The sequence below is a fragment of the Ochlerotatus camptorhynchus genome, unplaced genomic scaffold (genome assembly GCF_037179485.1).
Source record: "Ochlerotatus camptorhynchus isolate MF236.1 unplaced genomic scaffold, CSIRO-AGI_Acam_v1.1 ptg000402l, whole genome shotgun sequence".
Classification (NCBI taxonomy): domain Eukaryota; kingdom Metazoa; phylum Arthropoda; class Insecta; order Diptera; family Culicidae; genus Ochlerotatus; species Ochlerotatus camptorhynchus.
The window spans coordinates 1,750,004-1,763,044 of record NW_027040888.1 but is presented as its reverse complement, the minus strand read 5'-3'; the positions used below and the strand labels follow the sequence as shown (position 1 = coordinate 1,763,044).

General features: G+C 42.1%; 1 protein-coding gene across 1 annotated transcript in view; it reads left to right on the top strand.

Moving 5' to 3' along the window:
• Positions 1-13,041, top strand: part of sosie — an 83,345-nt gene that overhangs the window by 7,250 nt on the left and 63,054 nt on the right. The window lies entirely within an intron of this gene.

The following is a 13,041-nucleotide window of genomic DNA, read 5'->3' as shown; positions in this document are numbered from 1 at the left end:
CGATGGGTTGGAAGCTTGGAAGCCAGTTTAGAACAATGCTGTGGAATTTTTTCCTCGATGTTCTTGGAGATGATAGCGGTGTGGAAATGAAATACGTATTAGGAAAACACATCAATCACGAGTGTTCACTCGGCTGTCGACAGAAGCAGACCACTCTCAATGTGTGTCACGCGATTGTCTGTTTACTCGGCAGCAACCATTGTGTGGTCCTCCTAATTGTTCTTCATCAGCAGTTCTTTCAGTCGATGCGTCGTCGACTTTGGAAAGTAACTGTTTCGTGTGAGTGTGTGAGTGATGACCACGTTTTGCGTCCATTGCTGCAATGGAAGCGCTCTGACCCTTGCTGGCGAATCTGCCATTAAATGAAACACCTGGAAGCGTCTCCCGTTCTGGTGGAGGAGGCTTATTGGATAGCGGAAGATAAAATGTTTATTGTGTTGTACCTTTTGACTATAGTTTTTAGATGTATTGTATAGTGAACACGAATCCTCGGCTCTCTAAAGTTAATTCGGTTGAGCCTTATCAAATAAATTAATAAACAAGGCATATTTAATGATAGGTACCATCTGGCTTGCTCAGTGCTCGGTATCAATATTCGGCGACTGTGTTAAGGAAACCACAATTTTCCCATCACGGAAACGCCTTGTTTTCTGATGACAAAATTATGCATTTTCGTGAACAAAACGCACGGAACTTTTGGCTTATTCAATAGATAATAAAAAAAAAAACGAAAAATGATTGGAGGAATTTCTTTGATAAATATTTCCAATCGCGAGATATTCGCGATCAACCATATAACTTAGAGTTTTTTTTTGCTTTAGAGTCCTAGAGAAAATCTAACCTGGCGTCGGAAGCATTTGTGCTCAGCACGGAAAACAAGATCGACGGAAAACAAATCAAGGAAAAAAATGAACTTCGATTTTCACAAGTATTCATGATATTCTGTTAAAATGTCAGCCTTTTTGGTGAATACATCTTGGTATTTTTAAAGCCTTTTTGGTGAAGGTATTCTGATATATCTAGGTATTTTGAAAGATAATTAAATAATTCCATGAACTTCGGCAGAATTTCCTGAACTTCGGCAGAACTTCTCTGAACTTCAGCAGGACTTCGCTGAACTTCAGCAGGAGTTCTCTGAACTTTGACAAACCTTCCCTGAGCTACGGCAGGACTTTACTGAGGTTCAGCTGGCCTTCCCTGAACTTGAGTTCCCTGAAGTTCATCAGGACTTTCCTGATTTCCAAGAATTGAAATGAAAGGACTTCCCTGAACTTCAGCAGCCCTTCCCTGAACTTCAGCAGAACTTCCCTGAGCTTCGGCATAACTTCTCTGAACTTCGGCAGGACTTCGCTGAACTTCAGCAGGAGTTCCCTGAAGTTTGGAAAAACTTCCCTGAACTTCGGTAGAACTTCTCTGAACTTTGGCAGGAGTTCTCTTTTGAGTCAGTTTTGCATTTCCCTGTTTGGATTACCCTAGACTGAGAAAGCCATATAAAAGAAATCTCCATACGTACCAGTCAAAATATCTAATAAATCACTTCGGCAGGATTTCCCTGAACATTGGTAGAACTTCCCTGAACTTCGGCAGAACTTCCCTGAACTTCGGCAGAACTTCCATGAACTTCGACAGAACTTTTCTAAATTTCCGCAGAACTTCCCAGTTCCCAGAGCTATGACAGGCCTTCCCTGAACTACGGCAGGACTTTCTTGAGGTTTGGCTGGCCTTCTCTGAACTTATGCATGAGCTCCCTGAACTTCATCAGGACTTTCCCGATTTCCAAGAATTGAAATGAAAGGACTTTCCTAAACTTCAGCAGCCCTTCCCTGAACTTCGGTAGAACTTCCCTGAGCTTCGGCAGAACGTCTCTGAACTTCGGCTGGCCTTCTATGAACTTCAGCAGGAGTTCCCTGAACTTTGGCAAGACTTCCCTGAACATCGGCAGGAGTTCTCTTTTGAGTCAGTTTTGCATTTCCCTGTTTGGATTACCCTAGACTGAGAAAGCCATATAAAAGAAATCTCCAATTGTACCAGTCAAAATATCTAATAAATCACTTCGGCAGGATTTCCCTGAACATTGGTAGGACTTCTCTGAAGTTTGGCAAAACTTCCCTGAACTTCGGTAGAACTTCCCTGAACTTCGACAGAACTTCCCTGAACTTCGACAGAACTTTTCTAAATTTCCGTAGAACTTCCCAATTCCCAGAGCTATGAAAGGTCTTCCCTGAACTACGGCAGGACTTTCTTGAGGTTTGGCTGGCCTTCTCTGAACTTCTGCATGAGCTCCCTGAACTTCATCAGGGCTTCCCCGATTTCCAAGAATTGAAATGAAAGGACTTTCCTAAACTTCAGCAGCCCTTCCCTGAACTTCGGTAGAACTTCCCTGAGCTTCGGCAAGACTTCTCTGAACTTCAGAAGGACTTTCCTGAACTTCGGAAGAACTTTCGGAACTTTCGCTGAAGTTCGGCAGGCCTTCCCTGAACTACGGCAAGACTTCCCTGAGCATTAGAAGTACTTCCCTGAATTTGAATCCTTGAATTGAAGTTGTCATTTCAAAATTTCGGTCAAAATTTCGATACTTCCGGAGAACTTCAAGATTAGGGCGTAATTGCTTTTGTAGACAAACATGTCAATCACCGATTTCTCTCAAATTAAAGCTCAATCTCGAAATCTAACAACACAAACAGGTAGAGGAATGACTCCTCTATCATTTGGTATAGTTTGTTTGCAAGATTGAGCTTTTATTCGTGAGCAATCGGTGATTGACGTGTTTATTTACAAAAGCAATTACGCCCAAATCTCAAAGTTCTCCGGACTTCTCATTTTCCTAATTTGCAAATGCTTGTTGGTATTGGTGCATTGGTGTGGTTTGCACGGGTGTGGATTCAGTATCAACGGAAAAGCATTAACTGTCACCTTAATTTGAAGTGTTTCTGGTTAATTGACATGGTCATGTGGTATTCGGTCATTGCGAGAATTTGTATGTACCACTTCAATACTTGACGCATTTGACCACAAACGTTTTGTTGCAGGGTACATTATCAAAGCTAGCTAGCTGCTTGCGGGGAGAGTTTCGTTGTGTACTGGAGAACACCTACACTCACCAAACGCGGTGACCGGATGGAATTCAATTTTGAAATCTGTGTTAGGGAAAGCTCTTTTCGCAGGTAATCGGTGATAATTTTAACTATCATAGCAACATTTGCACATTCGTGTAGTTTTCAATAGACATTTCAATCTTAATTTTAACAGATTCGTAGACAAATTTCTTATCGATTGGCGTATTAAGAATTAAAAGAAATCAGACCACTTTCGCGACCGACTTTAGTGTTTGAAATTGCAATGCACCCCCAATGTTGTCTTAAAAATACATGGTATGTTAAATTTATGCTTATGGGAACTGAAATCCGATGGATGACCTTGACAAGTCTCGCGTCACTTTCCAAATAGACCAATCTACATTGATCAATCCTCTTCATCGACTGTCTCTTTCGTTGATAACTTGGCTGCATTCATATTTCGGGCTCATTTTTCTACATAGTCTATTAACAGAAACTATTATAGCTGAACATGTTTTTGGAGCCGAGTTATTAACGAAAGAGAGAGTTGATGAAGATCAATGTCGATTGGTCTACTTGAAAGGTTAAGGCGAGTGTTCAAAAACTACTCTTCAACAAAATTATGGTGGTCCTGAAATGGACCGTTTTGTCGTGATGGTTGAGTAATGCTGAGCTATTAAGATGTTTTACTGGCGAGCTGTTTGTTGTTAGGAACGGTGACGCGTTTAGAATAGATGGCACACAGCGGCTCACGACGAGCAACTGAAATCCCATCAGTAGCGGCGCAACTTCTTCCTCCTTCTTCGGCGAATGAACCGCTCAGTGAGCTGCAGCTCGCGTTTGCCGTTCGTCGTGAACTGGAGAACAATCTACAACGCTACACGCCGAAAGCACTGCTGAGACCGGAGTGAATTCGATTTTTAAATCTGTGTTAGGGAAAGCGCTTTTTACAGTCAATCGGTGATAATTTGCATTATTATAGCAACAGTTGCACATTCGTGCAATTTTCAATAGTGACCTTTTAAAAATTGATAATGTGTTCATTTTAGCAGATTCGTAGATGACATTCCAATCGATTGGCTTGTTTAGAATTAATATCCATCTGCTATTGACAGAGTTTCAAGTGATCAAATCCTGACCACTTTTCGTAACGCGGTCGATTTTGGTTTTTTTGAAATTGCACCCCAAATATGTGGCCGAAAGACGTAACCCTACGTCAAAAAAGTGTAGTTTTTCCTCCTCCAGTGTCCACTATGACCATACCGTGTTGAATATAGTGACTGCCTATAGTGGTGAGTGGTGGTCGAGGCTTTAGTTTCCACAAAATGCAAGCTTTTCACCAAACATGTATGCTATAAAAAGCTCCCTCTACAGCTTTCCGAAAAGAAGTTATAATAAATTTCGATTCTATCGACTGTGTTCTTATTCACAGTTACCATTTTCCTATGCATATGTATATAAAGCATACTAAACCACAAATCAGTGACGTCATTATAAGTGCGCGTGTACATCCATTTCCTTAGCTTTCATGACGAACTCATTCTCATAAAGCGAATCGCTTATCTCGGTCGAGAGATCTGAATGCCGCCGTCTTGGTTATCGTCGTCGTCAGTCGGCCGTTAGTGGTGGTCATCGAGCAAAGGTAGCAGCAGGTGGCAGAACCTGGCGCGGACCAGGACATCATAACGAATGATAAATGATTTTCTTCGCGGTGGTTCCGTGGTGCCTATCTTGAACTGGCAAAAAGGAAGTCGGCCAATTTTTGGAAATGATGGTAGCATTTTGTCAGCGGGTGGTTTCTTTTCCTTTTGTGGTCCATCAGCGTCACGCTTGACAAATCGGATAATTGAATTTTGAAAGGTCGTCATTTGGGGGGGAGATTGAAAACAATTTTTGCATCATAACGATTACGTGCAACAAGCTAGAGGGGGTGTAGAAGCGATGTCGTAGTACGTGAACTCAAGGACACTGAAAAGACTGTTTTATCAAGTGGGAGTGGGAGTTCGTCGAATGAATGGGGGTTTTTGTTTTACATAATTTACATACCGGCAAAGGGAAATTTTCGATCGTATTCTGACGACGACTGACTCGTAGTATAGACCGTTTGGGAGAGTATGAAGACACATTAAGATCGTGGAGACAAGCCCATGCATGGTAAGATCATTTTTACTAACTTAATCAAATAACTGGTTGTGACTCATTGAAAGTGAAATTAACAGATTTAATGTGTAAAACCTTTTCTGTGAACTTACAAATTATCATCATAACATCTAATGATCACGTACGGATAATGACGCCGCCATGGAGCGACTTTTGAATACCTTCGTTCCGTACCTATGTTCCATTCAGAGACGTGTCGGGAACTCGCGATATCTGCTATATGCAGTCGGTTTATGTGTTTCATCAAATGTCTAGTATAAGAATTTAATTCCTTTGTCTTTTGTCGCACTTAAATAGTTTTTGTTTGTCTTGTCCCCCCGTCTCGATGAGTCTCACCGTCGCCCACTGGTCATCTGATACTCTTAGAAAAAGACAGTTGAAAATTGTGATCAGAAACGGGTTAAATTTTCATCGCCTGGTATTGTTGTAATGATCCAAATTTAGCACAAAAGGAACATTGACAAATGCTGTTCATCTCAGGTCGCAATAGATTAGTTTTGGCCAACTTCATAGTTGAATCTATTCCGACAGTTCTATGACCGATCGTCGAAGGGATGCAAGAATCTCGTCATCTCTTTTTTGTCATGCTACTTAGAATTGTTCAGAATCCTCCATTTGGGATGACTGTAGTCCTCTCTGAGATTATCTGGAATCTCCCTGGAATTGTACTGAATCCTTTCTGCGATTGTTTGGGATCCTCTCTGAACTGTCATGAATGCCCCTCAATTTTTACTTAAGTCATCCTTGTGACTGACCAGAATCCCTGTTGGGTTTGCCCGAAGTCCCCTCTGATATTGTCCGGAAGCCGTACTGAGAGTGTATGAAATCTTTTATGGTTGTCATAAATCCCCTTTTCGGTTGACTGGAATTCTTCCAGAGATTGTCCGAAGTCTTCTAAGGATTGTCCAGAATCCCTCTGGGACTATCCTGCATCCTTCTTGTGATTGTCCATCAAAATCCGTAAAATATGTGGTTGCTAATGCACTCCTCCGGTAATATCTCCTCCTCCCAAATCTTGGCAATTACCCAGTGCAGCGGTCTAGCTTCACCACCGTATTTTAATAGCTCACTTGGTAGTTGATCTACACCAGTTGCTTTGTTGTTCTTCAGCCGACCAATCTCCTCCTCAACTGCCTGAAGATCAGGGGCCGGTAGCCTGTCGTCTTCTGCGCGTGCTCCAAGGTATGTTGCCGTGCCACCTTCGTTTTCTGCTGCATCACCTTTGAGGTGCTCGTCATAGTACTGCTTCCACCTCTCAATCACCTCACACTCGTTCGTGAGACGCGGTACAGATTTTCCATCGCCTCGCGATCTCGGTCTGCCTGCTGACGCTTTGTCTGTTCTGCGCTTGTCTGTATCGCTCCACATTCATTCTCGCCCGTGCTGCATTCTTCTCCTCTACTTACAGTTTGCATTCGCCATCAAACCAGTCATTTCTTCGGTCCGGGATTGCAGTACCTAGTGCCGTTTGAAACGTTGCCACTGGATTATCTTTGCTTGACAACATCGGTTTCAACACAACAACCAGGTTGCTATGTGTAAATGTTGTTGAGCAATACGAGTTATTCAGAGTTACTCAAAATTAACTCATATTATACTCATGATCAAAAGCTGCCTTGCCCCAACGGTAGCGCCAAGTTGCAATTTTCATCAGAAAATTTATCGATACTAGCGCCAAATTGGTCGAAAGTGGAAAATTTATAGAGGAAAACAGGAAATGCTTGCGCCACGTAACGGCGATGTGCCCACTTATCTTTACACAAGTTTCTGACCGAAGTTGGACGTCTGTCCTCTGTGGTACCTGTATGTGACGAGTTGACCGGATTTGGCTGCGGCTGTAAATTTCTTTAGCCAATATCAAAGCTGCCCGAGTGACGAACATTGCACTCACTTGAAGAGAATCTTATGGTACGTAAAAGGGTCGCTGGACTGGTGTTAAGTGTACAAGGCTCAACCGGATGTACCGATTTTGGAGGTGTTCACGGACACAGATTGGGCCAACTGGCTGATAATGTGAAGAAGACTGATAGAGGTTCTGTTACTTGTGGCATCTTCAAGGTGTTTACTGTACGGTAACATGGATAACCCGCAAGCAGCAGACCGTAGCGTTGTCCTCAACGGAAGCGAAGCAAACAGCTCTCTGTAACTCAGCTTGTCAAGTAGTTTGGAGAACACAGGAAACCAGTGACATACTACGAAGACAATCAGTTGGAGGACTTCAAGGATTATGGACGCGTAAAGCATGTTGATGTTAAGTTCCATTTTCATTGAGACCTGGTCAAGCAGAATCAAATTTACTTGAAGGTTCTGCGGTCGGCTGAGCAGCAGGTGGATTTGATGACGATGGGGCTTCCAAGAGCGGCGTTTCAGAGACACTGTGCCAGCATTGGGTTGGCGAGTTACAGCGGTTGAAGGGGGTATTAGAGTACAACCTCTGGTAACACTGACGTATCCCCATTATAGTGGACGCTACTGTGACATTTTCTTATCATTATTATCATGAATTGTAACCTGCGTGTTACAATTTATCCCGTTTTGTGTAGTTTTGCTGCCGAGTGTAATACTGCCGTGTTTTTCACGAGCGTGTGCCGTGTTTGTTATGCTTTGTTTTTGTTGTCATTGCACGGCCGGCGACATACTCACCTCTATGCCTTCGTGAATAATTTTAACTAGTAAATTTTGCGCGTTATTTTATTCGTTTGTTGTTGTTATTAGTTAGATAGGAAAAAAATTATCGTTTTAGATTGTGTCACGTCCCAAATAAAATTAGGCCCCAAAAGCTCCTCCCGCTGCAACAGAAGGCGAAAACATAGGAACATGACAGTCGAGCGCGGTTGCAGGAGGACGATGACGTTTTTTGTTATTGCGGAAGATTGTGACGTTGTGAACGAAACGGGAGAACAATTCGAGCCACGGTGGAGTTGACGGGTGTTATTGTGCTCGGAGACGTATTATCGTTTTTTAGTCCCGAGAAAGTTACTCCAACTGCACGGATAGAAATCTCCTTATACCTTTTGGCAAATTTCCATTGCTGATTATTCATAAAATGTATAAGTCAACTAATAAGCAGACGCCTTGCAAAAAGGTAATAAAGATCATGTGTCAAATGAAATGTATAAGCGGTCACACATACCTTTTATGCATTCTAATAGGACCTATGTGGTTTGTTTTATGGAATGTATAAGGCTGATGCTTTGGCAAAAATGTATAAGTGAAACACATGAATTAAATAATTGATTTTCGTTTCGTGTGGGAGAAGAATTTCCGATCGCGTCGCGAATGCAAGTACGCATCTTTCCAGTGCACCGCGAGTGAAAGCCGGCTCCGTGGCTGCGAAAATTACTGTACTGATAGTGTAGCTAGGGTAACCATATGGTATCCTAAAGGAGGACATGTCCTCCTTTTTCAATAATTTTTCTACATCCTCCTATTGTCGGAAAATGTCCTTCTTTTTAAACCTTGCATTTTTTCCAGTAAAATGTTCATAAAATTGTTTTCAAAGAGCGTTGTTTGCAGAGCTTATTTATGTAAATATGTCGCAACCTCATCTTATCTGGCAAATGCCATTCGATGATGGTGGGACTAGGAGTAAACTACTGCTGTCAACCCCCCTACATTTAGGCTGCGGTTCATTTGGTGAATTTTAACTTATATTTGACATGACAGATGGAAAATTTTCCAATAAACCTGTTTTTCTACCAGACCAGTCCAATCTTATTCAGACAAACCAGGAATTGTTTGTCAAAATAAACAATTTCTCGAAAATCGGACAACAACAGAGGGATTTTCGAACATTATAATTTATTTTACTAATATTTGACATTTCGAAAATAAATTATAATGTTCGAAAATCGTGTGATTTTCGAGAGGGTGTTTGTCAAAATTGATTCCTGGTTTGCCATAAATAAGTCTGGTACACTAGCAGGTTTATTTGAAAATTTCCTATTTGTCAAATTTAAGTTTAATATTCACCAAATGGAACACTGCCACACAGATTGAATCTAACATGTGTTCGATTTTGACGTTCTGGTTCTATGGGATTTCAGGTATTTTGTTTTGGCCGCTGCCATATTGAGACCGAAGAGGCACGCGAAGCGTGAAATCGAATGTAAGGAATAATATCAATAATAGGATTTTCGAATAGCGTGCCTTTTCGCTCCCACTATGGCAACGGCCTTAAGAGTCCTATGCTGAATCAATGGTAAAATTAACAGGTTGCTTAGATGTTCCATGTTGGTATCACTCAACGATGACATGCATCCTGATTTTTGTACACGATAAAACTTGGGATGATTTTAAGGCTGTAAAGCTGTAGTTTTCATGCAAATCAGCTAGACTAGTTCATTTCCAAGTATCAACAATGAATTATGAAGGCTAGCTTGATGCATTTTTCAGAAATTTAACGAGAAGATGAATTGAATTAGTAACGACTCAAAGTTATGAACAATTTCAATTGAACCTTTTGAATTAATGAATCGACTCTGAGATGATTTCTAGTAGCGACAGCAGCAGCATATCAGAGAGTGATGCTAGTGACTCCGATACCAATACACACGATGACAAAAAAAAAAAATTGGGCTCGGATGGTACATCTGCTTATTCATCGAGATCGCCATCGGTTAGCCCATCTACCCCTGAAGCAATCCCCACCGAAAACGCAAGCCAGGACACAGTGGAACACACCAGTAACGCCGAACGTATCGACCGTATGGAGAAGATACTCGCGGGTATAAATGACGCCATGAGCCGTTTTCAGTCAAATTCTGGACCGACGATGACTGGAAATGCTCATAACAGCTGGAACCTCTCTAGCGAAGTAAACGCTTGTGCAAGTGTCGGTGGAAGTTCATCCTCCAGCATCCGCTGGGACCACATGAAACCATTCCCAAGTGGCATCGCCGCCAATAAAATGTGGGAGGAATGGAATCGTTACTTAGAAAACTTCGAGATAGGTGCTTCGATCGGTAACGTTAATAATCCAAGAGGACTCAATTACTCTTCCCCTCCATGGGCGACGAACAGCAAGCAATCGTGTGAAAGCCGCAAAGCTTCGTCCAAGCTTGACAAATCCGGACTGCTACCGAGTCTTCGTTACGAACATCAAAACCTACCTACGGTCGATGACGGACACGGCAGTAGGGCACGATGCTTTTTCTAGAAGGAAGCAGGAAAACGGTGAATCAGCGGTCGCGTTTCACGCTCGGTTGATGTGTAAAGTACGGTCGTGCAACTACAGCGTTCACGACGAGGACAGTTATTAAGTGGACTAAGGAACAGAGACCAAGCCGGAGGCGGCGGGTTCGATTCCCGGTCCGGTCGAGGGAATCTTTCGGATTGGAAAATTTTCTCGACTCCCTGGGCACACAACATACAAATTCATGCATTGGTATTGGCATCGAAAGCTCTCAATTAATAACTGTGGAAGTGCATTTAGTAGAACACTTAGTTGAGACCACGCAATAAGCTAATATGCCCTAAGCAATAAGCTTGAAATACGAATAAGAAGAAGAAGAAGGAACAGAGAACTCGTGAAACAGGGAAGGATCTATGGCCATGAAACGAATTTTATCATACAATCCGCTACGAGGGATGAGGCTTTCGAATCCGAGATGCGTCAACAGGACTACCCAAGTATTTTCGAAGTCAGGAGAGCATATCGGCCATCATCATCCTCGTACAACTCCAACGATCGCAAGCGTCCAAATATAGACAACCCCTTGCGCATCCGTACGGAGTGTGAAGTGTCGGCCTAGTAGGAAGTAGGAAAAATGCTCCACTGCCCATACTGCTCCCAATGATTCCCTTTGATTCTGCGCATATTTCTTCTCAGTGGTAGTGAGAGCTTTTGAGGCAAAACTGATTACTCTTGGTGCTTGATTTACACTTTCATGTACCAGCACAGCACCCAGAGGAACAGGAGATGCGTCTGTGTATAGGATAGTTTTGTCGCTCTCTTAGCTTAGCTTAGCTTAGCTTAGTCTGACTGCACGTATCGATAGTTGCACTCCGTGATTGATCTGAACCAGTGAAATTGTACAAAGAATCAACTGAATGGGGCTTGGGAGTAACCTGCCATTCTCAGTGTACATGTTCCAGTGACTCCTACCTTTAAAGATCAATAACGTCACCGGCCACGTCCTTGCAATCAGGTGGGAGAGGGAAGGAATGTTAGTGTGTGACTTTTGTTGTTTTGGGACCGTGTTTACCTCTGCATCCCACAAAAGTCACAGGAAGGAGGTTTTGTTAGTGGGTTAGGTTCATTGGATCAGGATTCACCTTGATAAGTGATGCGATCTTTTGTTTTGTGTAGTTATTTATAAGTGTTTTCGATTTATGCTCTAAACAGCCGGCTGTCTAGAGACGTAGATCATTATTAGATGTGTGTATACCGATTTAAACCAACAATAAGGATACTGTTGGCGCCCCTCACAAAGTGTGATGATGGTTTATTTTATTTTATCAATGACCAAAATAATTAATTATAAGCGGTTTGAACCGATTTAAACCAACAGCAAGGATGCTGTTGGGGCCACTCACAACGTGTGATGGTGGTTTACTTGATTGAATATAAAATAATTATTAGAACCGATTTGACCCGATTTAGACCAACGGCAAGGATACTGTTGGGGCCACTCACAAAGTGTGATGGTGGTTTATTTAGTTCGGAAGAAAATGAATATGTATACTTCTTTTTTTTTTATATAATAGAACGAATTTGTACTGATTCAAACCAAAAGCAAGGGTTCTATTGGGGCAACTCACGAAGTGCGATGGTGGTTTATACTATAAGGGCATAAAACAAAATCAAGAGCCATTTCGGTTTCCATAGCTTCCTAGACACTCGGCCGCAAAATAATCTTATCCGACGGAAACGTCTCGATCATCGCGCGATTTACCGTATTGATTCAAATTATAGGATAGTTTTGTCGCTCTCAGAGAAAAAGCCCATTGAAATCGTGCAATCTATGATTTGCTGTTTGATGGCCTTAAAAGCTTCGCTCTGGTCCCCATAACCATGACCTAGAGGTTGTTGCTGCCCACAGTGGGTTAGACATATTTGTAAAATTTGCAAGGTATGGGCTGAGAAACGATGTTAGACCAAAAAAAACTTCGAAGCTCCGACAGGATTGTTGGTTCTCTAAAGCTGCGTACGCTGTTGACCTTTTCGTTATCGACGTGGAAACCGTCGACGTCAAGTTCGTGACCAAGGAACTTTATCCTAGTCCTATCAAACTCGCACTTATCTATGTTGAGGGTCAAGTTGTTTGTTCTCAGGATTCGTAATACTGAAGCGACCGTTATCCAAAGTTCCTCCAAGGTTTTTGCAAAGATGAGTATATCGTCGATGTACACTATGATGTTACCGACGTCTTTAAGGATCCGGACCATCTCGCGCTGGAATATTTCTGGCGCACAATTTACGCCAAACATGAGTCTAGTGAATCTATACATGTCATCTTCGGACAGAAATGTGGTTAGATCTCGTGATTCTTCAAATAACTCAAGGTGGTAGAAAGCATTACTCAAGTCAAGTTTTGAATAGTACTTTGAACCATGCAGCTTCGAGTTAAAAGTGACATTTGCTGTCGATCGACCGGTTTTCGAGCCACGGTTGTCAATTATTGAACAACTACATCTGATGATCAGTCTTGTAAACGGTCACGTTCACCGACGCTTTATTCTCTATTATCATGCTCTTTTTGTCAAGCCATTCGTAACAAGCATGTTCGTTCGACAGGCTTGCCAAAAAATGTATTTTGACATCACGACACTTCTCTATCTTATTCATTTGATATTCATCATTTTTTGTGAACACCGACTGCGT